The 25,429-nt window shown below is 39.9% G+C and overlaps 2 long non-coding RNA genes across 3 annotated transcripts in view; one reads left to right on the top strand and one right to left on the bottom strand.

Annotated features, from left to right (window-relative positions):
- LOC109025649 (uncharacterized) overlaps positions 1 to 12,588 on the top strand; it is a 31,174-nt gene extending 18,586 nt beyond the window's left edge. Inside the window, exons 3-4 of the long non-coding RNA XR_002004563.1 lie at positions 11,290 to 11,370; positions 12,326 to 12,588. This is a non-coding gene — a long non-coding RNA (uncharacterized lncRNA). The remainder of the gene's footprint in view (positions 1 to 11,289; positions 11,371 to 12,325) is intronic.
- Positions 1 to 25,429, bottom strand: part of LOC101151867 (uncharacterized) — a 222,021-nt gene that overhangs the window by 56,265 nt on the left and 140,327 nt on the right. The gene's annotated exons all lie outside the window — the stretch shown is intronic.

Below are 25,429 nucleotides of genomic sequence, written 5' to 3'. Positions count from 1 at the left end.
AGGATAATAAGTTGGCTCTTCTGCTTCAAACTTGAGTTATGTGGTCAGAACATTCTCTCAATTCTTCATCAGGCTTGGAATATTTGCCATCTACCCACTAAGTCATAGATCACCTCTGATCAGCATTAGTCCCCTCTCCTGACCCAGAGGCCATGATGATAAAGTATGTGGACTGAACTGTATCGATGGTGCTTCTGATCTGTTGCCTATTGAACACGTGTTCCAAAGGGTACAGAGGATGCAATGAGAATGTATATCCTGAAGATGTATAATGTGATGCTGGGATACTGAACTCATACTGTTCCAGATATATCAAAACTCTGCTAGTCTTACCACATCTGATTTAAACTCTTTCATCTTTATTTTTCCTAGCTTAACAAAAACCTCTGCAAATTTCCAAGTCTCATTCTAACTTGTAGTAAAGCTCCAAAGAGCATCCATTTTTCCTCTTTCAACTTTTATTACATTGGGTCACCTTGGCCTTTGAAGAGTCTGTGTGATTAAGTGTACCCTGAAATCACTGCCTCAAAACCACCTGAGATCAAAATATGGATGCCTATTCCCCACCACAAGCCCACTCAATCAGAATATCCAGAGGGAAGGTGCAGCCCAAAAGCACCCCTTGTTTAGGAACTACTGATTTGGTGAGACTACCAGCAGTACACCTTATAGCAGTTGAGTATCATAGCAATTTAATCATGCACCTAATGGGAGTAGGAGGTGTGCAAACTGCCCTTCATGAGTAACCTAGAGACACTCACAAGAACCAACTTCACCATCACTATCATTCTCTATCTCTGACTGAAAATGACATTTACTTCTTCATAGAGGCAAACAGGTATTCTACCACTAACAGGTCCTCACATTAAAATTTTGCTTGAGGCTGCAGTGAACTATGATAATGCCACTGCTCTTCAGCAAGGGCTTCAGAGTGAGACCCCATCTCTAAAAAGAAAAAAAAGAAAATTTTGCTAAAAAGAAATAGACACCAAAGACCCATCAGTCAGAAGCCAGCCTAGTCTGAAAGAAACCACCACAAAGACCATCTGATGTTTTATTAGCAGCACTTTGCTCAGCCCCTGGTTAAAAAGCAGTTCTCTGCAGCAACCCAGTTTTAGTTGTCCCCAGGGATCTGGCTTGAAAAGAAGTTTGACATTATATTTTCTAAGCCAAAGGGGCACTTCTAGCTTAGAAGCATCAGACCAGACACCTGGTCAGGAGCATTGTAACTCATTTATTTCTCACTGAACAAGTTATTACCCTTTCCTTTTTGTCTGAATTGCTGTCCCTAGATGCCATTCCCATGGGTGATCTCTACCTGCACATTGCTCTACTCCTGGTATTGATAGGTCCATGTGTCATGCAGCCTGAGGAGAAACATGGTTTGATATCCTAAGGGGGCAATTTCTCTCCTTGGGGAAGAGCCGGCTTCCATTGCTGTGCCTTGCCTCTCATTAATGTTCCAGCTAGGTCTCTTTACTGCTCTATTTAACAGCATCCACTGTTAAATAACAGCATTTAACAGCATTATTGATCATATTTTGTGTAATGGTAGATTTGCTGGTGAAAATGATGATTATGCTGTAAAGAGAGGGCAGTGTTTGGGATCTCGCTTCTATAAAATTTAGCAGTGCTGTGGAGTCTGCCTCAAATAAGTGAATTGGAGATGCATTCTGGATGAGTGGTAATAGGAGTGAAACCAGTTCCTGAAAGTGAGATGATCTAATGTTTCCCTCTACACTGTAAGCCAGGACCACTCCAAAGCTGATGTTTCATGTTTTAGCCCAAAGGATTTAACACTACAGGCCTTTTGTAATCTCTAAGTGGGTACTCTGTACATTTTAACATGGAACAATGTGACCACATTTTTATATTTTCTATATTTTCAGTCTTTCTAATTTACTGCTTTATTTGATATATGGTAAAGTTAAGAGTTTTGGTTCATTCTTTCATTATTCTTTACACTGAAAATTGCGTAGGGTTGTAATCTTTTAATTCATGTCTATTTCTTCTGAAAGCTGACAATTGCTTCAATTATATTCTGTCACCTTTCTGCTATTACCAATACCTCCTTGCCTAGCCTTTTATATTTAACTCAATAAGTCATGATAATAAACAAATTAATTTACTTCTTTTTTAAGTCATTGAATCGAAGATGGGAGGGTCACTGAATCAGTCAGGTTCCAATCAGGAGACAGAAGCCACATAGCAATGTGAACAAGGAAAGCTTAGTGAAAAAGGATTATTAACTACAAGAGTGGATTGCCATCTTAGGAGTAGGTAATTCTTACCTATTTGGGGTAAGATTACAGAAATAGCACAGAGAGGGAGCAGCCACTACCTCTAGGTTTGAGGCAGAGGACCCAGTGAAGCCCTGCCTCCTTCAAGGTCTCAGTGAGACCCAGCCTCCCTTGGAGAGGACTTGATCATTCATGGCTCACTGAATGGCAGGCCAGTTTCCCATAATAGTGGAACATCCAAAAAGCTGCCCTCTGCGTTGCTGGGGAAAAGCTGCTAAGGGGGAGATACTGATGAAATGTGCTGCCTCTGAACCCTGCTGGTGTCCTGTGAATGCTGCCTACCTTATACTACAGAAGTAACCAGAAAACACACAGAAACCAGAAAGAACAGCCCTTTCCTCCTCCAGTGTCCCTCCAGTGCCCTCTACTGCAAAAATGGAACATTGTGCAAGCTGGCAAGGGAGAAATGTCCCACGATCAAAAGCAGGGCAATGAAGCGTAGATTTGGAAGTGAGAGGCAATAGCCTAATAACTGACATAGTCCACCCTTTTGGTCACCGAGCTTCTATGTGCACCCATCTGCATGCAAATGAACTTCTTTACAACAACCATGCAAGTCTGTTTCCACCTAACAATGTATAGCTATCCTTCATACAAGGGAAGATGTTCTTATCCTTTCCCCAAAATGAAGAGACATAGAATGCCAACAGTCATTATAACCATCATTAGCCATATTAATTACTCCTCAAATTCAGTCATAGTCCCACTAAGTATCCCATTACCCAGAGACTAAGGTATATTGACAACTGGCACAACCATTAAGAAAATGGAGCCCAAAGCTACCTCCTCTAACCTCTATGGCAAACCTCCCCCTACATGATATCTCTATGACCACAAATCTTCTTCCTCTCAAGCCTTTGTTCCCCTGCCTAGTCTGAAGTAACATGATCCAGTTGACGCCCACCTACCTACTGCTGCTTCTGCCACTTCCCATCTTCATCATTGCTGCATTTTACTAGCTGACACCTCTTAGACAAGGCCTTGATACAGTGCCCTATGCAGTAGCTACCTGCATGCTCATGGTACGCAGTATGAATGACTGACAGTAAAAATTACACAAGTAACAGTTAAACTTAATCATTTCACTCTCCTTCCCCAAATAGGGAAATTGGACAATTTAAGTTTAATTCATGTCTCTCCCACCTCAGCCAGTTAATAAGAATTGAGTATCCCAAAGTCAATGAGGAAAAAAAAATAACTTAAATTTTAAAATATAGTCAATGAGAAGAGGACTAAAGAGAAGCAGACTAGATCATTCACCCATGGAAACTGAAGACTTGCCAATACAATGTGCCTTTTTAGTGTTTTCCTTCAATTGTTACAAATCTGTGATTTGTTATATTTGACCCAGTGGAAGTCCTGCAAGTCACACTGACCTATTAATAGAAACCCAGACTCCAAACAACCAAGAAACAGAGCTCAGGCCTGCTTCATTTCTCTACTTGCACCTCAAGAGCAGCAGTGACCTTTGCCTATCATCCGACAACAATGTGGATGGCATCATATTTCTACCGACATCTCTGTTTGGTGTGTGAAGTTATTTCCAAAAAGCTTCATTCATTTAATCCTCCAGCTGTCTAAAAATCTTTATGGGTGACCATTTTTAGCATGCCCTTTACCCTTTGCTCTCTGAACCCATCCAGGTCCTTGCTTAAGGCTCCCAAAGGTCTAAGAGCAGTAGGGGGAGAAAGTGAAAACTGGATACCTAATGATATAGAAGTCAGCTGGTAAAGTCCATAAAATTACTTTGGAGATTAGCTGGTAGAAGAGGTGGTGCTGTGTTTGTACTTCTACTTTCACAGCACAAAATAATTAATGAGTAAAAAATACTTTTTGTTTAATAATTGCTGTTCTTCATTAGTGTGAACCAAGGGCACGGTCTATCTAAGACAGTAACATCTGCACCCCATATTTCATTATCACCAAACTTCACATTTCACACAAAAGCATTGCTAGCACAGTCTTACAGCTTTAATTAGTTTCTGCCATAGCTGTGAAGGTCAGCCAATTATTGTGTGTGAAATTTCAATACGAAGTGGCTGAATTGAGGACAGCATTGCAACAGTGTGGGATTCTGCAGTGCTGTAAATCTAGTACTTTAGAACCATTTTTTTAAAACACAAGATAACATAAAATAATCATCAGGTATGCATGGCTTCAAGGCTTACTGGTTAATTTAACATGTGCTTGGTGGGGGAAGAAAACCACATCATTTCTGATTGTTGCTTAAATTCCCTCATTACATCGTCATTATCTGTGACACAGTTGTTAAGGCTGAATCCATGTTTTTATGATCAACATCTTTTAACTCACTTAGAATTGCACTGGAACATTTGATTTAGAAATAAAACCTGGTTTTACTGGATTTACATGATGCTTACACACATACATATAGATACATATATACATACACATATATTTTATATAGGTACATAATGTTTAATATGTATGTATTCATATGTATACACACATGTTTAAACACTGCATGTTTGACCCATCAAAATATAAATAGATATTAATATAGTCAACTTAAGAATGTCATTTTACTGAAAAACTTGCTGAATTAGAAAAAAATTTACTAGGGATTCAACTTTATGAGTTTTCTATTTAGGATCATAGAACTTTGAAATTAGAAATGATCTTGAAGCTCATCTGCTCTAGCCCCTCTGTTTTATGCATGAGGAAATATGCCCAAGAATAATACAGGTTTTCCCAAGTCCAAGAGTGTCAGCAACTCAACTCAAATTCTGGACTCCTTTTTCTCCTGACTTTCCATGGGCCTGTTTTACCATGGCATAACAATGTAGATAAGATGTACCACATGATAAATAAAAGCTCCAAATTTTGCTCTCAGATTTTCATGAGATTGGAGTCCAGTTTGCTTTGTTTTGTTTTCTACATAGATATATGTAGTTTAATCCTAATTCAAGCAAACAAATATTTTTTGAGCTATCCTTTGTGCAAGGAACCCTGAAAAGCATCCCATGTATCTGGCATGATTAAAATGTTTTCACCGAGTTTACAAACCAGCAGCATAGATAAAACAAAGAGGAAGAGGAAAAAGAGACCACAGAGTTAATGGAAACACCTGTCAGATTGGAGGAGCATAAAGACAGGGTAGAGCTAAGGAGGCATACCAAAAGATAAGTCAGAAGAAAGAAAATGGAAGAATATTGAGTAGCATCCCTGGCTTCTACCCACTAGATGCCAGTAGTGCCCCCTGCTCGAATCATGACATTAAACATTCTCTCTAGACATTGACACATGTTCCCAGACAGGGATAGAGGGGGAGCAGATTTATTTAAGAACCACTGATCTAGGGTCTAGATTCCAGACTATAAAGTATTGTGGATCTTGGAAGACTTCTCATTTCCAAAATAGACAATTTACTTCAACTTCACTGGGATGCATGATCCTTTGATCCTTCCATGATTTCCCAAGCTACAGGCTGGGAAGGTAATATCACAGACTGCAGAGAGGCTCAGAAGCTAAAGATTGAACTGAGGTTGCTTGATTTGATGGTTTGGTGACCTACGGAAGGAAGTTAGATTGCAGTGGATTAAAGAGTAAGTGAATGTGATTGAGCAGTGAGCAAGTAGAGTTGCAGGTGTGCACAAATTCTTCCAATGAGTTAAAAAGTAAAAGAGCAGAGGTGATGTAGCATCTCCAGGGAATTATAGGGTTGAGCACTCTCAACCTCAGGAACTGTTGATATCTGGAGCAGATAAGTCTTTGTTGGGGTTGGGGGAAAAGAGGACCTGTAATTTTAAATGGGATGTTTTGCAGCACCCCTGGTTTCTACTCTTAAGATGCCAGTAACACTCCTACCCTCAGTTGTGAAAACTAAAAATGCCTCCAGATGATGCCAAATGTCCACTGGAATGTAAAATCTTTCCTAATTGAGAACCACTGGGTTAGGGAAAAGGATTTTTTAGTTTTTTAATTTAAGGTAAAGAAAACTTAAGCAAGTTTTCAGAAACAGAAGAAAAGACAAGGAGAATGAGAGAGATTAAAGATGCAAGGGGAAACAAAGACACACGGGGAGGGGACCAAAGCAAGAAAAAGGTAATAATAGGGAAGACCAAGAGTGCTTTGAACAGGAGAATGGACTTTCCTTCAGAGCAAATAAAGAAATAGAAGGTCTGTAAACAGAAGACAGATGTTAACAGCAGTCAAACCAGGAAGTCTTGATCTTTGAAGCAAAATTGTAGATGAGCTTTGTTTGATGATAGGATTTGAGAGTATGAAATCACTATAAAGTTGAGAGGCAAACTTCTGGCCACTGCTTAGCTGGGACTTGAGAGAATACCTTGGTAGCAGAACCAAGAAGTGTATCAAAGATGCCAAAGTTGTTTCTTACTCAATTAACCTTTACCTGCCTGGCAGCAGGAGCAGAAAAATGGACACTTCTGCTGAGACAGAAACAGCAGAAGGACAAGTGGCAAAAGGGAATGGGGGCAGAGTAGGAAATCTGTGAGTGTACATGAGGCACAGACTGAGTTAAGAGGGGGAAAAGGGATGAATCAAGGGATCATGCATCCCAGTGAGATTGAAGCAGATTCTCTCTGTTTTGGAATTAGAGGCCTCTCTAAGATCCGTAATACTCTGTGGTCTACAAACTAGAATCTAGATCAAATGACTTTGTCACATCCCTACTCCTGCCAGGGACATTTGGCAATGTCTGGAAACAATTTTTATTATTATGATTGAGGCCAAGACAGGGTGGCAGTGGGAGTGGGACAGGGGTACTACAGGCATCTAGTGGGCAGAAGCCAGGGATGCTGAACATCCTATAATGAACGGTGTAACCCTCACAATAAAGAATTATCTGGTGCATGGAGTCAATAGTGTCACTATTGAGAAACCTTAAGAAACCTTTTATTCTAGATTAAAACTAGCTATCTTGGAAGTTAGCTAATGAAAACTCTTATGCCTTTTTTTAAGAAATTAAGCTGCTGAAATTTCTTTTTTACAACCCTATTATACTTTAGCATCAATTTTTATAGTCTTTTGGAAAGAAGGACCTCCAACTGTTTTTATTTATTAATTATTCCATCCCAAATAAGTTGAGTTTTATAATGGGGCCCATGTTAAGCATAGAAAATATAAAAATAAGGTTGACATAGACAAGCATTAACTTAGAGAGAAACATAACTATGGAATGAATTGTGTCCCTCCAAAATCCGTATGTTGAAGCCCTAATCCCTAGTGTGAGAGTATTAGCAGATAGTGCCCCTAAGAAGGTAATTAAAGCTAAATTAGGTCATAAGGGTGGGGCCCTGATGTGATAGGATTAGTATCTTTATAAGAAGAGACACCAGAGATCTAGTGTCTGCAAGCCAGGAAGACAGGCCTCACCAGAAACCTGCCATGCTAGCACCCTGATCTCTGTCCTCTCTCCCCAAGAACTGTGAGAAAATAAATGTCTATTGTTTAAACCACCCAATGTCTAGTATTTTAATATAGTAGCCTAAGCAGACCAAGACAGAATATTCTCCAGTTTTGTTGCTATTGTTAATTTGTTCATTTATTCTAACACTTGTCCTAAGCAAATGCTAGGAAGCCGGTTTTGTCTTAGGAGTCTTCCCATTCTAACCTAACTTCCTATTCTCCACTCTTCTCCCCATCTTTGGCAGTAAGGAAAAGAGATTGTACTTCAAAATTAGACAGACCTGTGCAAATTCTAGCACCTAACCTAAAAAGCACCAGGTTCGTTTTCCTCATGTATGGAAAGGGGCGAAATCACATTTACTTGCAGGTGTATTATATGACTTAAGTGAAAAATCAGGTGAGAATGCCTAATAATGTTAAATTGAGAGACATGGCAGTCTCTCAATAGATAACACTTCTGATCCTCTTGGATCAGAATTGTAGTCAAAGGTTGTTTTCCGAAATTATTTGGTTTGCTCTTCCCAACTGTGTCATTAGGTGCTGGCCTAAAGAGGCTAAAGTTTTCTCTCTCCCAAAGAATTTTGATAACTGGAAAATCCTCATTGTCTAACAATTAAAACTTCATGATAAATTTCTGACCCCATAACAAGAGGAAGAAGCAATGATATGTTGAGGTGTGAGTACCTGAGTAGTACCTAAAATGAAATAAATATATAGTTTCTACTAAAGAAAAAAGAAACAAAATAAAGCCCAATTGCGTTTATTCCCAGAATGTTTCAACATTTAAGCAATTCACTTAGCATTTTTTTTGTGACATAAAGTGAAGCAGGAACATATCTACAATCTATATTATATCTATTAATCCTTGCAGTTTACAACATGCTTATTTTGTGTCAAGTGCTGTGCTGAGCTGTTGACATCTGCCAACTCATTTAGCCCTTCCAGAAGCCCTTCCTTCACTAGCATGTCCAACTGGATTATGAAGTGAGGATGGGAGCCTCCATCTGATATTTATGACCGTCCCTTCCTTTGTGCGACAAGTGAAACTGTGTAATGCTGACTCATCTCACCCAGATAAGCAGAGTTGTAAGGACTCCTGGAGGTGTTGGTGGTGTCTGGGACAGTTTCATCTGGGAAATGATTATCACAAGTTTCAGATCAATTTTGGGGGAGCTTTCTCCAAACAAGATCCAGAATCATCTTATCTTTACCCTCTTTCAAGTATCGATAAAAGGGACAAAGGCTCTTTTCATGAGGAAATGTTCATACTCTGCAGCTGTTCAAAATACAAGTAGTCTCTCTGGTTCATCATCTGGAATCATATAGAACTCCATGGTTGAGAGGAGGGGAGGGATGGTGGATGCACTCCTCTGACAAGCAGGAAATGTGGGTCCTCTTGCTCTGTGACTGGGTCAGGACACCTAATCTCCCCAGCTGCCCTTCTAATAGAGATTATAAAAGAGACCATAAGACCAAAGAATTGCATGATGGGTATCCATTAGAGCATGCCTTGCCCTTTGCCTTCCAGGCTCCAGCCTCTAAACTTAACTTTCTCCTAGCTGACAACACAAATTGGAGGCTAAAATGCCAGGCAGGGATCTGTCTTGGCCTTTTGTCACATGGTCTACCTCCTTCAGATTTCCAAGACAAATGGAGCCATGCTGGCAGAGAGCTTGCTAAGTCTTAACAGACGTTGATGGACTCATTGTTTATTCTCTCAGTTCACTAGTATAAGCTGCATAAAGTCAGGGACCTGCCTGTCCTCATCACTGCTATATCACCACTCCTAGCAAGTGCCAGGCACATCTCAGGCACTCAGGAAATGATGGCAGGAAGGAGGGAAGGGAGGAATGGAGGAAGGGAGGAAGGGAGGAAGGAAGGAAGGGAGGGAGGGATGAAGGGAAGGAGGGAAGGGGAGAGGAGAGGAGAGAAGAAAAGAAGAAAGAAGTCATCCTAGACCCTAAACAAGATGAAGAAACCCAAAGAATGCAGTACATAGTACACTAGGATTCCTTTCGGTATCAAAATCCAATACTGCAGTTGGAAGAATTCTCATAAATATTACTGAGCTCAGCCTCTCCTTTACTCAAGTCCACAGGGTTAAGCGGTTTACTGTGGTCACACGCAAGTTTGTAGCAGAGGCCTCCTGGCCCTGAGTCCAAGAGCTTTTCCCTTACACTCTGTGGCTTCTCAGGTGAGTTTTTCTGGTGTCTGCATTAACATTCTCTGTTTTTAAAAAGCACAGTGCACTTCACTTAGGGCCATTAAGAAATAAATGATGTAAATTTAATAAGTAGGTGGATAGAATCAGTTTTGAATTTTTTTTTCTGTGAGTAATTTTTTTATTTTTATTTTTTAACTTTTAGGTTCAGGGATACATGTGCATGTTTGTTACACAGGTAAATTGTATGTCACACGGGTTTGGTGTACAGATTATCTCATCATCCAGGTAATAAGCATAGTACTCAATAAGTTTTTTGATCTTCATCTAATTTTGAATTTTGGTAACAAAGCATTTCCTGTTTCTGGTATGCATATATGTGGATTTGCATGTGTTTTCCCTTGTAGTTTAAAGAGCAGAACAAGATAAAAATCAGTAGGGGTTTTCTCACCAAAGGAGAATAATTTTAGGGGAATTCAAGGGCTCAAATTCTCAACAATGTCCTTTTATTAAAAAAAAAAAAGTGCCTCTACAATTTTGAAATTGAGACAGTGGTGACATTTAATAAAAAGATTTTGAGATTTCAAATCCTGAACTATGGCTGTGTGCAAACTGACGATTGTGACTTGGAAGAAATTATCTTATAATTCCCAAGTTTAATACCATGCCTATGAATAAGGAAACTGAGCCAATCAGGATTTCTCAGGAGACAGCAATTGAACCGCTACCCACCTAGGAAGGGGGAGCTGCTGAGACCTGATGCCAAAACAAGAAGAGGTTCTGCAGCGAGGGGGAGGCACCTTCACACATGGAGCAGAAGGGCTCACGGCCACTCTCTCAACCTCCTCTAGTCCCTGGACCAGAACCAAGAGCTGCTGTAGGAGTAGTTTCCAAAGAGTATAATCTTAGGAGTTTCAAATTTCAGATATTATATTTACACAGTGCTTTTAACTTTTTAATTGTCTTTTTCCTGTTAATTAGTGTTAACACCCTCCTCCCCACCACAAGGACTAGAAGGCACCATTTTGTGTCCATTTTTAAAATAAGGAACCAGAGAATAAAAAAGTTAGAGAATCTCTGAGCCCAGAGTAGAAATCTCTTTCCTAGCCACCAGTTCCATGGTCTTTCTCCTAGACCTTTCTGGGAACTTTTTTTTTTCTTTTTTGGCAGACAAATGGTTATGCTAAAAATTTAAAACTAGAAGCAAAAATACTGGAAATGGAAAACTGTATTCTAATTGCCTCCCCTGGATTTCCTACTCCTGTAAATATGGACAAATATAGTGGAATAAATGAAATCCACAAGTATTAAGGACCACCGTATTGGAAAGATGAAGCCACTTCCTCATAGAGCTATCTAAAGAGCAAGTATAGCTAACATGCTGCTCATCTTTAGCATGCTGTTAATTTTGAGTTACATGTTCTCCACCTTCCTCAGCAATCCTTTGGATGGCAGTTCCAATGTATGAAGCAATGGACACAAGGATCAAAAGACAGTTTTGGAATAACTGGCCCCCAGGTAACTGAGAGATGACTGTCCTCCCGTAACCTAACTAACTGGTTCCTTCTACCAAGTAATAAACAACTTTCCAGAAGCCACTTTTCCATCCCTTGGAAAAACATCTTTCAAGGATATCTCTAATGCAGTTTTCTAGCCCCTGGGATTCAATATTTCAAGAAATACCTTTAAGCCAACTAAACCTCTAGAGATTTTTCTGTTTTCACTCAACTCTTGTTTCAGTTCCAATATTTCTAGGAAAACATTGATTGATTTACTGTGGTACATTACGAGATGTTTTTTACATTGGATGCAATATATCTGATTTGTGATCTCTAGGCCTCAGATGTTTTATAGCAGAAGTTAAAATTCTACACTGCAGGCTGGCACGGATAGGCTCACCTGTAAGCCCATAAAACCCTCCACCAGATGTGTTGCTTCTTTTCTCACACCTCTGACTCCACTTTCCTTGATTCGTCATGATCCACTTCAATAAATTAGTGATGCATAATTTCAAACAGCTGATTTCAGACTAGTCCTAAAGTGATCTAAGTGTCAGGCTGAAAGGCACAGATGCTGAGGCTTGATGGAGATTGGCTGCACATGATGGTGGGAATCACAAAAGCAGAAAGGTATGCTTGATGCATCTGAAAAAAGCAACAAAGCCTAAGCTTCCAAGTGTAATAGTGGCCTATTAGGTTGTTTGCTCTTCCAAACAGTAAGATCTGTGAGGTCTTGTGTCTGTCCTATTCATCATCAAATATTCAGTACCTACTCCTGAGCCCAGTGCAGGAGAGGGGAACAGTAAATATTTGTAGAAGGGAGGAATGAAAGGTAGGCCAAATGAGCCATGAGGAGGGAGAAGCACAAGTTCAAGTCATCAAAATCTAAAGCTGAATTTTTCAACTTATTTCCTCCTTTCTATTCAGCGATACTTGCAAATCTCAAGAAAACTTATTGTCATTTTTTTTTTCAGTTGGGCTGAACTGCACAATCATCAACTTCCCTGTTGACTCTGCCTCTAAAGACAATAGGTCTTGGGTTCAAGCTCCACGTGGATCTGTTAGTGCCTTTTTCTGTTTTATGGCCAGAGATGCAAATTACATCTATGTTTATTCCTCTTGCTATCTATGTCTTTTAATGTTTCACACTCTGCATAGGAAAAGTACTTTGTAACATCTAATTCTAGTCCTCCCTGTCACAATTTAAACCCATCCCTATTCTGCGTTGGGGGAGGACAAAAGACAACTCTTAACTTTCATGCCCCATTTTGATTCCTCTCTGGATCAGTTAGCTTTTGCTGTATAACAAACCACCATCATTAGTGGCTTAAAACAACCACCACTTTAATTAGCTCATGATTCTGTGTGTTATCAATTTGTGTTGGGCTCATTCAGGTGGTTTTACTCGAGTGATCTGGGCTCAACTGTCCTTGACTGGGCTTACTCATATATTTAGGGGCTCCAAAAGATGCCGTGAATAGCCAAAGGATGGTACCTCCCTCTGCAAGGTCTCTCATTCTCCAGGAAGCTCAACCAGCATTGTTCATATGGTGGCAGAGGATAACAAAAGCTATAAAACCTTGGAAAGCCTAGTTCAGGAGTCAATTATAATTTCTGCCACATTCTATTGGTCAAATCAAATCACCAGGCCAGCCCAGATTTAAAGGGTACAGAAATAAATTTCCCTTCTTGATAGGAAGAATTTGTGACCATTTTTTGTAATCTACTACACCATCCTAGGGTTCCTTCAGTTTCTTCAGTCTCATCTTTTCCTCACATTTTCCCCAAATAAGTCTTTTTTCTGTTCATTTGGGATGCAACTTTAAGACTCCATGTATATCTCAATCATTTATCCCATAAAAACTTATTAGGCATCTGCTGTATATCAAGATCCATGGTAGGCTCAAAGTCTACCAAAGCATGGTTCTTAACACTTAAGGGGCTTAAGGATAGAGGATCAACCAAATAATTAAGAACTAGAAAGTGAAGAAAAATTAAAGAATCTTAGTAACAATGAGAACATGATTCAGGGTCATTAAACTCAAGTCAGAAATAGAGAGCCAGAAAAGATTCCTGGAAAAGATGGTGCTTAAATGAGTAGGAGCCATATAGATCAGTACTACTCAAAGTGTGGTCTGTGGACTAGTGGCAGTATGCAAACTGTTGGTTACTGGTTTGATGCAAGAAAAGAGTAAGAGTTTGGAAATTATAATAGTAACTTGGTATTGCTGCAAAGTGCAAGCATGTGATTTTGAAAAATTGTCAGTCTGTGACAAATTTAAATTTAATTTCTTAAATGATCCATCACCATAGATAGTCTGAGATGTACCGACTAGGTAAAAAAAGTGGACAGAATGCCCCAAGCTAAGGAAATAGCATGTGGATGTTGGGCTGAATAATGAACCCCCCAAAAGATATCCAAGACCTAATCTCTAGAACCCATAAATGTTCTCTCATATGGAAAAAGGATTTTGCAGATGTGATTAACTTAAGAATCTTTAGACAAGGAGATGACCCTGGATTATCTGGGTGGGCCCTAAATGTAATCACATTTGTTCTTGTAAGAGGGGAGCAGAGGGATATTTGACACTGACAGAAGAGGAGAAGGCAATGTGGCCTTGGAAGCAGAAATGGATTAACATGGCCATGAACCAAAGAATGAGAGCAGCCACCAAAAGTCAGAAGAGACACGGAATGGATTCTTCCCTAAAGCCTCCAGAGGGAGAGTAAACCTATCTACATGTTGATTTTGGACTTCTGGGATGCAGAACTGTGAGGGAATAAATTTCTGATGCTTAAGACTCCAAGTTTATGGTAATTTGTCACAACATTCATAGGAGACTAACACACAATTATGAAGACAAGGGAGCATGAAGCAGCTCGATACATTCAGGGATCTGTAAGGAGCTAGACAGTAACTAAAGGAAAATACACATGTAGGGAGGAGTAGTAAGGATAGGGAGAAAGAAGGAGGCAGCAAGGACTGGGAAGAACAAGGATCCCAACTTCATCTCATACTGGGGTTGGAATAATTAAAGAGAAAGACTTTAGAAACCATTCAGTTCTTAGTTGGCAGAGTGTAGTTGTATCCTATATGGACTAAAGCACAAAGGAATATTGTCTTTTGAACTCAATGCAAGAAAAATGAGCACGCCTTGCATGCATCTATAAATTCAAACCAAGTTGTGTGAATTGATGTGTACTCTAAGCCCAGCTTTCTCAGGGGAGAAGAACAAGCCAAATCTGATGATAAAAGAGAAGAAGGTATATTATTTACCTGGTTCATAAGGAGTGGATGCTATAACAAGCTAAGAGCTAGTAAAAACAAATCTTCCAATTTGTCTAGCCTGAAACACACACACACTCAGATACATTGTAAAACCAGCCTATCATACTAACCCAAAGGAAAAAGGAAAACCATTAAAAAAAAAAAAGAGTGGGGGAAGACTGAGGACTGGCAATTGCTAGTGACATGTTTACTAAATATATTCTAAAACATTAAACATAACATTGGAAAGCAAAGGAGCCAAGTGGTTGGAGAAGCCCACTGATTACTATTCAGGTTTGGTCTCTGATCTGCTTTCTCGGCACTTGGCTTCATAACCAGAGCTCAGCCAAATAAATCTGCATCTCTGGCATCTCCAGGCAACTCCGAACTTGGCATTTCTGACACAGGAGAGCTAGCCAGGAAACCCCTCTTTGGAGGGGAACCAATGGGCCAGATTCACTCTATCAACATCCAGACATCATAGCTAATTACAAACACACAAGACCAACCTGACAGCCAGCTCTGTAAGTAGCAGACACCAGCATTCCACAGGGAACTGGCTTGGCTTCAGTGAGTACTCCCAGTGACGAGAACCCTTTTAAGCAAGACACTCCAAGGGCTCACCAGATTGTGATGGGTTTTGTGTGGCCATGTAAAGACATTTTCCCACCAGCCCCCAACCCTAGGAAAACCAAATTTCTATTCAGAGAAAGTAAATGGAAATCTCTATCAATAAGAGTATATTCAATGTTGTAGAAATATAAATAAATAGCTAATCACATCCCTGCCCCACCCATCTGGTGCTAAACTCCTTTTCGATTGGAGCCTAGGAAAAATTCTAGAAAGGAAATTAGTAAAACCCTTGACCCATAACTCAGGGAGAAAAACAGTTTGACTCAGAAGCCCATGATGTCTTTCCCTTTTCTGACATTTTCTAACAAGAAGTTATTCAGCAGGAAAACTGGAAATTTGGCCACAAATGTTAAGATCTAGGCAATGAATTAGTCAAATGTTTTTATGGAGAATCCATTTGTACTTGACATTAATTTAGGTTGTCTGCTAGAAGGTCAGGCTTCTTGGATAAGTTGGGGCCAGGAGAACAGAGTGCTATGCCACCAGATCCTGGTGGCCTAAAGCATCTTGAGAAATGCACTGTGCTTCACAGCCCTGCATCAGTGTGATCCTGGCACTTGTGTTTGTTACAGGAGGGTTGTCTAAGTGGCTGGTTTAATCATATTACTCCAGTGACCCGCAAGTAAGTGACACATCAGCAGCCTAGATGGCCAAAATCACTCAACTCAACTGAGCCAGAGCATTGAGCCAATATTCTGCATGGAGTCTTTACATCCCTAAGACAATTATATTATTGTGCAATTTGCCACCATAATGTGGATCTTGGCTCTTAGGAAGAGTTTATTAAAGCTTATTTTTAAATTCCCTCTCTAGCCCATCTGTTCTACATCCCTTCAACAACTTTTTGGGCTACATTTGACTAGGTAAGAGCTTTATGCATTAATCCTGGTTAGATGGTAGAGAATTTTCCTAAATCTTTCTTCCTCAAATGGAACCATAATGAGGACGTCTAACTTATCTTTTCTGATGAGGGAATGTATATTTCTGCATAAAAGAAAGATTTGGTATCCAGAAATCACAGTAGCATTGCATTCTAGTAATCCTTCATGTGTCATACTTGGAAAGATGATCAAGTAACATTATCCCATTTGTATTCCATTGTCCTTTTACATGTTGCCACTTTCAGCCCTAGGTTCTTAGACCATGTGCACATTTGTCACAGAGGATCCTTTATCTTGAGCATTCCAAGGGTCTGTGGCAGAATACCAGTCCCCCTTCCACATCCTACACTAGTCCAGGAAGAAATCTGTGTCCAGAAAGAGAATAGCTCTAGTAGAATGACCTTTACTGAGGCTTGACATCTGCTACCTTATAAGCTTCTTATACACTCAGCCTAATCCACCTGGAGGCTCTGCTGCCTGATGGAAGGTGATAAAAAAGTTGTTATGCTATAAGCCCTGTCTTAGATTCAAGGCATGTAGGCTGTGTAAGATTCGGAGGCTTAGGGCAGACAGAGGGGGAAATAATTCTTAGTGCATGTGCAATTTTCAAGATGCTTATTAGGATGAACTCTGGTCTAAGAACAACTTTATTGGTATGAAAGTCAGGCAAGGCTTCCTAATAGGAAGGAGGCTCCCAGCTTCCCAGCATTTCAGAGGGGCTAATGTAATGGTGATCATAAAATTTCACAAAAACCGACAGGAACCAAGAAGCCCAAGCCTAGAAATTTACAATCCACAGAGGATCAACAGCTTGTATTCTGGATATCTTAAAGGTGAATGCTCTAAAACACCCATCTGCCAGTGGTGATGAAAACCTGGACGCCCACAGTTATAAATAATTCATTCTATTTCTTACAGCAACTAAGGCGAGGGCCTAAATTCCGAATTCAACTGGGTTTTTTATTTACACCCTTGGCCAAGAAAAGAAAGCTCATAGATGGAGCTTCTAAGAATAATGGAAGCATGTCTCCAAGCAGAGAGGGAGACTTTGAGATACCTTACTAAAAAACTGCTTCTCTGAGTAATAGGATAATTGCTTCTCAGAATCACAAAACGAAATGAAAATATAAACCATAGTGGAGGAACTAAAAAACGTAAAAATGTTATTGTATTATGAAAGATTTTTAATATTTGTGGGTACATAGTAGATGTATATACTAATGGAGTACACAAAATACCCTGATACAGGCATACAGTGTGTAATAATCCCATCAGGGTAAATGGGGTATCCATCGCTTCAAGCATTTATCCTTTGTGTTACAAACCAATTACATTCTTTTGTTACTTTAAAATGTATAATTAAATTATTGACTATAGTCACCTTGTTGTGCTATCAAATGCTAAGTCTTATTCATTGTTTGTATTTTTATTTTGTACTCATTAACCAACCCCATTTCCCTCCTACTTCTCCCACCCCCACTACCTTTCCCAGCCTCTGGTAACCAGTCTTCTATTCTCCATCTCTATGGGTTTAATTATTTTGATTTTTAGCTCCCACAAATAAGTGAGAATATGCAAAGTTTGTTTTTCTGTGCCTGACTTATCTCACTTTACATAATGACTTCCAGTTCCATTCATGTTGCTGCAAATGACAAGATCTCATTCTTTTTATGGCTAAATAGTACTCCATCGTGTATATATACCACATTTTCATTATCCAGTCATCTGACGATGAACACTTCAGTTGCTTCCAAATCTTGGCAGTTGTGGACAGTGGTGTAATAAACATGGAAGTGCCGATATCTCTTTGATATACTGATTTCCTTTCTTTTGGGTGTATACTCAGCAATGTGATTGCTGGATTTTATGGTAGCTCTATGTTTAGTTTTTTGAGGAACCTCCAAACTGCTCTCTATAGTGGCTGTACTAATTTACATTCCCACCAACAGTGTACAAGTGTTACCTTTTCTTCGTTTCCTCACCAGCATTTGGTTTTGCCTGTCTTTTGGACAAAAGCCATTTTAACTGGGGTAAGATGATATGTTGTTGTAGTTTTGATTTGCTTGTCTCTGATAATCAATGATGTTAAGAACCTTTTCATATGTCTGTTTTCCATTTGAGAAATATCTATTTGAGTCTTTTGCCCATTTTAAAATGAGATTATTAGATTTTTTCCTATAGAGTCATTTGAGCTCCTTATACATTCTGGTTATCAATCCCTTGTCAGATGAGTAGTTTGCAAATATTTTCTCCTATTCTGTGGGTTGTCTCTTCACTTTGTTGATTGTTTCCTTTGCTGTGCAGACACTTGTTAACTTGATGTGATCCAATTTGTCCATTTTTGCTTTGGTGGCCTATGCTTGTGGGGTACTACACAAGAAATTTTTGTCCAGACCAATATTTGGGAGAGTTTCCCAATGTTTTCATGTAGTAGTTTCATAGTTTGAGGTCTTATATTTAAGTCTTTAATCCATTTTGATTTGATTTTTGTATATGGTGAGAAATAGGGGTCCAGTTTCATTCACGAAAGAATTTTCTTGCCCTAAAGCAAAAAAATGGGATTTTTTGTGCTCAGCAAACACACTTCAAAGAGAAATTATTTACAGTCTGCATTGAAAGAAAAGTTTCTTCCTTTTAATAAATTTTCAGTGTTGAAAAATCTGGTATATTGGAAAGATATTTGTCCATTGATAAACTGTTTACATTTTTCTCTCTCATATATTCCTGATTAGATTATATATAGAATATCTATATTATATCTATGTTACCATTATAGCTATATTACCAATATCTATATTATTATTGATCAGGTGGCATATATATATATATATCACCTGATATGTTGTTGGCAGGTATAAGATAAGACTCATAGTCACTGACATCACCAATTCTGTGTCCTTTGAAATATACACATATTTGAATATCAGAACTTCTGAGAAAACCTCTCCTTTGGGAGGAGTGTGTGATATACATAATTTCTTCACAATTATAATAGAATCTCCATCAATACTCACAACAGGGAATTATTTTAGCTTCATTTCATAGAAGAATAAAATGTGAGCCTGGGAAGATTCAGTGACTTGCTCAAGGTCACACAGCTAGGAAAGGTTAGAACTGGCATTCCTGATTCTTAATCTTGTGCTTTCTCTAGTACAGTATGCTGCCTTTAGTCTGAACCCTAAATGGACCACATTCCAGAAAAGCTAATGATATTTGTAAATGCCATTATTAGTAAGTGATTTATCTTACCCAATTTCCATTCTTCCTGAAACAGATGTCTGTATCTGCCATGAGCTAAAACAGTAGCATTCTACCTACCTGGCAAGAACATGACTCCCCTGAGTTGCTAAGTTTAGGCATATCAGACAAAATGGAAGAATGTAAAGTTACAATGATTTTATATCTCCCAGTTGAGATAATGCTACTGAGAACCACTCGGAGCTGAATAAATTGAACAAGTGCAGTTTTGATTAGTTTCAAAAGACAAAGTATAGTAATTTTTTTCCTAAATATAAAAAGAAAAGTCAATGGCAGCAAAATAAAGCTCTTATTCTAAATAAACTCAGTTTTATATTTATTTGCTGAATTTCAATAGTATATATACAGAATAATTTGAGCCATCTATGCATAAAAATGATACTTTGCATTAGAAAGATTCATAGGTAAATACCTAAACAAATGAAACATTTAAAATATACAATGGCACACAATGCAAATGAATCTATCGTAATAGCTTTGGCTAACATTCTTCCAGGCTTACCATATGCCACGCCTTGTGCTAAGCGGGTATTATCTCATTTCATCCTCACAACAACCCTATCAGGAAAAAACTAGCATCCCTTCCAATTACAGATAAAGAAACCAAGGTTCTGTAAAGTTAAGTGGCTTGTTTGAGCCCCTGAGGGAGAAAGGGGCAGAGCTGGGGATTGAAAGCAGATTGACAGAGGACCAAGGCCCCGTGTGTTATCACCACCTATGGTCTCCTCTTTTCACATTACCTGATATTCTACCCACATGCACTAATTTGAGGAGCAAAATAAGCTGGGATTGTTTTTTTAATAAAGTTTTTTTTAAAACAACTAGCTGGTAATAAGTTATTTAATTTCCCCTCTGAAGACACCACATGAGCCTTACCTATGATCCAGTGCTAACCCCAACATGGTGCATAAAAACTGGCCTCTTCACCCAACCCCCAGCACTTGCCTCTTCAGCTCTCCTCGCACTTACCTCACCCTAGAATCAGACCAAAGAAAGTCACGAGTGCAGCCTGAGGTATTAGAAGATAGAATGGACCTAGCAAAAAGAGACAAGAACACAACGTGGGGGCAAAAAAGGCCTGTCCCATTACCAACACCACCAGACCGACCATTCTGCCCTACCCCAAACTAGTGTTTTCATTTCTCCTGACTGATCAAGTCTCATCTGTCTGCATTTTGTCTAAATGCAAGTGACATTTATATCCATCCCCTCCTTCTTTTAACCATTTGTTCATGTCTATATGTGAGTTTCTGGCATCATGCTAGGTTCTAAGGATACAAAAATGAATGAGATGCTATCACCTGCTGTCAAGAAATTCACAGCCTAGGGAGAGAGTGACATATGACCAGAGAGGGTGCAATATGGACAGATAATGAAGAAGGGAGTCAGCAGAGGAGATTCTGAGAACACAAAGGAGAAGAGAGGCAGCAACCCAGCGTGGGTGGGGTGAGTTGATCAGAGAAGGCCTCCTGGAGCAATGCACCCAGAGCTGATATGGAGTTGGAAAGATGAGTGCATGAGTGAAGGAAATGAGTGGAGTGGGGGAACAGTGTTCTGGGCAGAGTGGACCTCGTGACCCAGAAAGAGCCTGGTGTGTCCAGTGATTCACTATCTGTGATCTAAGTAAAATGCCTAAAGAGAGGCAGGTATGTTAATCTCCAAGACCCCTAGAAAAATAGAGATTGGTATAGAGAGGCTTTGCACTAACTCCTCCTTTCCTGCCTGTTACGGTTTGTCTGTGTCTCCACCCAAATCTCATCTTCAATTCTAGTTCCCATAGTCCCCATGTGTTGTGGGAGGGACCCTGTGGGAGGTAACTGAATCATGGGAGTGGTTACCATGATTGTGAGTGAGTTCTCAAGAGATCTGATGATTTTATAAGGGACTTTTCCCGCTTTGCTTGGCACTTCTTCCTGACATCATGTTAAGAAGGACATGTTTACTTCCCCTTCCACCATGATTGTAAGTTTCCTGAGGCCTCCCCAGCCATGCAGAAATGTGAGTCAATTAAGCCTCTTTCCTTTATAAATTGCCCCATCTCTGGCAGTCCTTTATGGTAGTGGGAGAATGGACTAATACACTGCTACTGTATTTACCCAAATGACTCCATCACCTTCATCTCAATTCTTTACTGGGCTATGACCACTCAGCTGTGGATGGCACCAGATTAGCAAAGCAATGCCTTGGGTCCAGGTGACAGCCTTTAAACATGAGCAGAGGTACCAGCCAAGCCTGGCGTGGCACAGCACTGATACACACATTCTGTGCTTCCATGTCTCTCCCAAATCTATGCCTTTACAAGTGCACATTCACTCCTGAAAAAGCCAAGAAGCCAAATAAATCCAAAAGAAATGTATGCTTTCCAGCCAACAACATGAGCCTGTCCTCTACCTCTTAGAAAAGCAATTACAACAACCATGGCAACGTGATTTATTGAGGGCTTCCAGTGGGCCGAGCTACCATCATCTCCCACCTGCACCACTCTGTGGCTTCCTCATAGATCTGCTTGTAGTTTCTCTCTGGCCCCTTCTGATGCCTTCTCCTTTCAGCAGCCAGGGAAGTCTTTGTAAAGTTGGTTTACAAAATTGATTTATTTATCCCCACCCTCCTATTTCATGCACCCAGGTCTACATAACAACTGTGCTTCCGTGGCTTTCCATGGCACTTAAGATAAAATAAAAACTCCTTCATTTGACTGGAGTCTGCCTCATCTCTCTCCCCATCCTTCTCTCACACCACATCTCCCTAAACTCTATGCACAGTCAGGAGCTCTTCTTTCATTTCCTTGAATGTCCAATGCTCACACAGGCTTTTCCTTCTTTCTGGACCATTATTCCCATTCCTCTTCACCTAGACAACTCCTAGGCCTTCTCTACAAGGTGATTCAATTATCACCTCCTCAGGGAAGCCTCCCTGATCTCCTTGGCAAGGAAAAATATCATAACCTTTCCTATTTAAAAAACTCTTATATAGCCAAGCCTCATATTATAACCTCTCAAAGCAGCACATTTCTTTATTGCACTAACCATGATAATGATGTATCATTTATTTAGTGATCAATGCTTGTCACTGTTCAGTAAAGGACATGCAACAATGAACAGGTGAGCATGGGAATATGGGATCTATTGACACTGCCACATATGGCACCACCTGAAAGCAGCTGACCTGATAAAAACACTGGATCATCCTATAAAAGTTTCCACAAAGGTGCCAGCTCAGGGTTCACAACCTGCAGTGCCAGGGTGCTACGCCCCAGGATATACACTGCAAAAAGTCTACACCTAATATGTGAGGCTATGCCCCAATAGCTAGAATACACAGGGCCATGATCTCCCAGCAACCCACCTGTTGAATTTGTGTGTCTCATCACTACCACTTAAGGCTCTGTTGGGTTAGAGGTTCTAGGTCCTAGTGGGAGGCAGCGTGGGGAGTGTGAGGAATGTTTCCCCAGGGGGACACAGTAAGGAGACCTCTGTACCTAAAAATATGATCACTGCCTAGTTCCGTTGGCTAGCTCATGCCAGTGAACCACCTCTTGGTGCTGTCATGATTGTGAGAACAGGGAAAGGGCAGTTATGGCAACTTCAACCTGACAAAAGTAAGGCAACCAAGAACCAGACCCCTCAAGGAAGAGGACATGAGGCCCACCATGAGCCAAAGAAACATTTGGCTGAAAGTGAGAAAAACCCAGAATGAGTAGAACAGGAGAGTTATTTCTTCATTAATTACTTCCCAGCTGTAGCAGAGGGGACTATACATATCCGTCTTAAGTCTTTCTGAAATGTCAGGGACAGAGTGGACCTAATATGACACACGAGTGTCACTGAGTGGGGTAGGAGGTGAACTGTGGCAAATGCCACATCCCCTTGGCCACCTTAGACGTCAGCTGCAGCCTGGTGAGCATTTCCATGCACATTGGCAGTGTCCTACATCAAGTCCCATGCCAGCATCACCTTACTTTTCTGACTCTGGAATTTTTTTTAAACAACAGAATCTCCGACAGCTTGTTTACCGGGCAGGCCATAGGTGCAGGGGAGTTAACTTTCCTAAGGACAACCCTCAGTCTGGATCCATACATATATATTGAGAACAAACTGTCTGCAACCACACAGCTTAATAGGAGAAAGAACTAAGACTACCTATATTATTATGACTTTATTATTCTAGGACTCAGCCTTAACCAGCTTTGTGGTTTGAAGCATCAAGTTCCTAGAGTGGACTAGACAAGATTGAAAGATGAATGGCAAAGATCACCAAGGTCACAATTACTTAGAAGTAAAAACTTCTAGATTGAAGAGTGTACCTTTAAACCCAGGATTAAGTTTCTAACTAGTGATGAAATGTCAATAAATGTTCATTGGAGCAAATAGCGCAAAGATTTAGAAGAATTGGCTCTAATAATGTTTTATACACAAACAAAATATATAAAAATTTCTACATTTTGTTTATGTGGAAATTTGCCTCACAAGACCTGTGTGTGTGGTGGTGGCAGGACACTCCACCAGGCACGGAAGGCCGAATTATTGCCACAAACAAGCTGTGAGATGCCAGGTGGCCATTTCATTTCTTTGGGCTTTCATTTATGCATTTGTAAAATAAAAGAATTGAACCAAATCATCTCAAGTACTTTGTACCTAAAATTATTAGATTTTCTAATGTATATCCTTAAGTTGTGTTTTCACAATGACTCATTCTGTTTTGATGAGGAAGCCAGCCTCCAATTACATCTCCAAAAAATAAAGACAAGTTGCAACCTGTTTAATCACATGCAATCAGTATCAAGTATGTATTACAGGTATCATAGATAATACGGAAAGAACCTATTGACTCTCCCCCTATTCTAGGACTCAACCCTAACTTGCTTTATGGTTTGGAGTGTGAAGTTCCTAGTCTGTAAAGAGAAGGGAGTTCTTGTATCTGCCCTCTAGATCTTTTCTAAACCTACGAACCTAAGACTAATGGCACCCCTCACCTCCCACAGCTTGTCTATGTTGTTTATTTCTCACCCATTGCTTCACTAAGGAAACTAACACTGCAACAGAGACCAGAGGGAACAGGACAGGGGCAACCACAATTCAAGCAGCTGGTTTTAGAGTCACTAAAGCAACTGCTGTTCTATTTTCCACCTGCAAGTTAAAAAGTGAGTCAACTATTTCAAATGTTAGCTAAACATTCCTACCAAATCTAGTGCAGTAGATTCGGATTTGGAGTACAGAGAACTGGATTATAATTCTGATTCTGTCACCTGATGGCCATGTCACCTGGCCACATCACTTCATCTCTCTGTGATCCTGTTTCTCCAAGTGTAAAATGGGGATAATAGCAGGGAGATGCTGTGGAGATTCAGAAAGATTAAATACAGTAACCTACATGACAGAACCTGGCATAGCACCAGGCACCTAGAAGACCTTCGCTGAATGATTGGAAGGAGGATCTAGCTGTCTGCCAAAGAGAAGAAAATAGAAAACATGAAAACACGAATGAGTATAAACAGAAAGTGTACTGGATGCAGAGTGAGATTTGGGTTCTAATCTCAGTCATTACTAGCTAAGTGTCCTTGAACAAGTCAAGGTCTCACTTTTTCTCATCTCAATTTCTTCATCTGTAAAATGTTGGGCTTAACTGCCATGATTCTGCTTTAACATTCCAGGATTCTGCAATGACGTTAGTTTGCCATTGCTGATGTTAATGTTGTTTTCTTCTCAGTGATCCACATTCCAAGAAACCATTCTTGGAATGGAATAGGATACCTAAACCAACTCATCCTACTCATTCGTTGTAATGGAAAAATAATCAGTTCTTTATTATTTATGCCACAGGCATGACTCAGAGCATAAAAGTATGAGTAGAGGAAGTCTATGGCCCTTAAAGAAAAGTGCTAATAAATAATCTGTTTTAGAACTATAATTTTCTTTTTTTTTTTTTTTTTTTTTTTTTGCTTGAGATGGAGTCTCACTCTGTCGCCCAGGATGGAGTGCAGTGGCGCAATCTCCGCTCACTGCAAGCTCCACCTCCTGGGTTCACACCTTCTGCTGCCT

Source organism: Gorilla gorilla, chromosome 12 (genome assembly GCF_029281585.2).
Source record: "Gorilla gorilla gorilla isolate KB3781 chromosome 12, NHGRI_mGorGor1-v2.1_pri, whole genome shotgun sequence".
In the NCBI taxonomy this organism is placed as follows: Eukaryota; Metazoa; Chordata; class Mammalia; order Primates; family Hominidae; genus Gorilla; species Gorilla gorilla.
The sequence above is the reverse complement of the archived record's forward strand: the minus strand, read 5'-3'. Positions and strand labels throughout refer to the sequence as shown.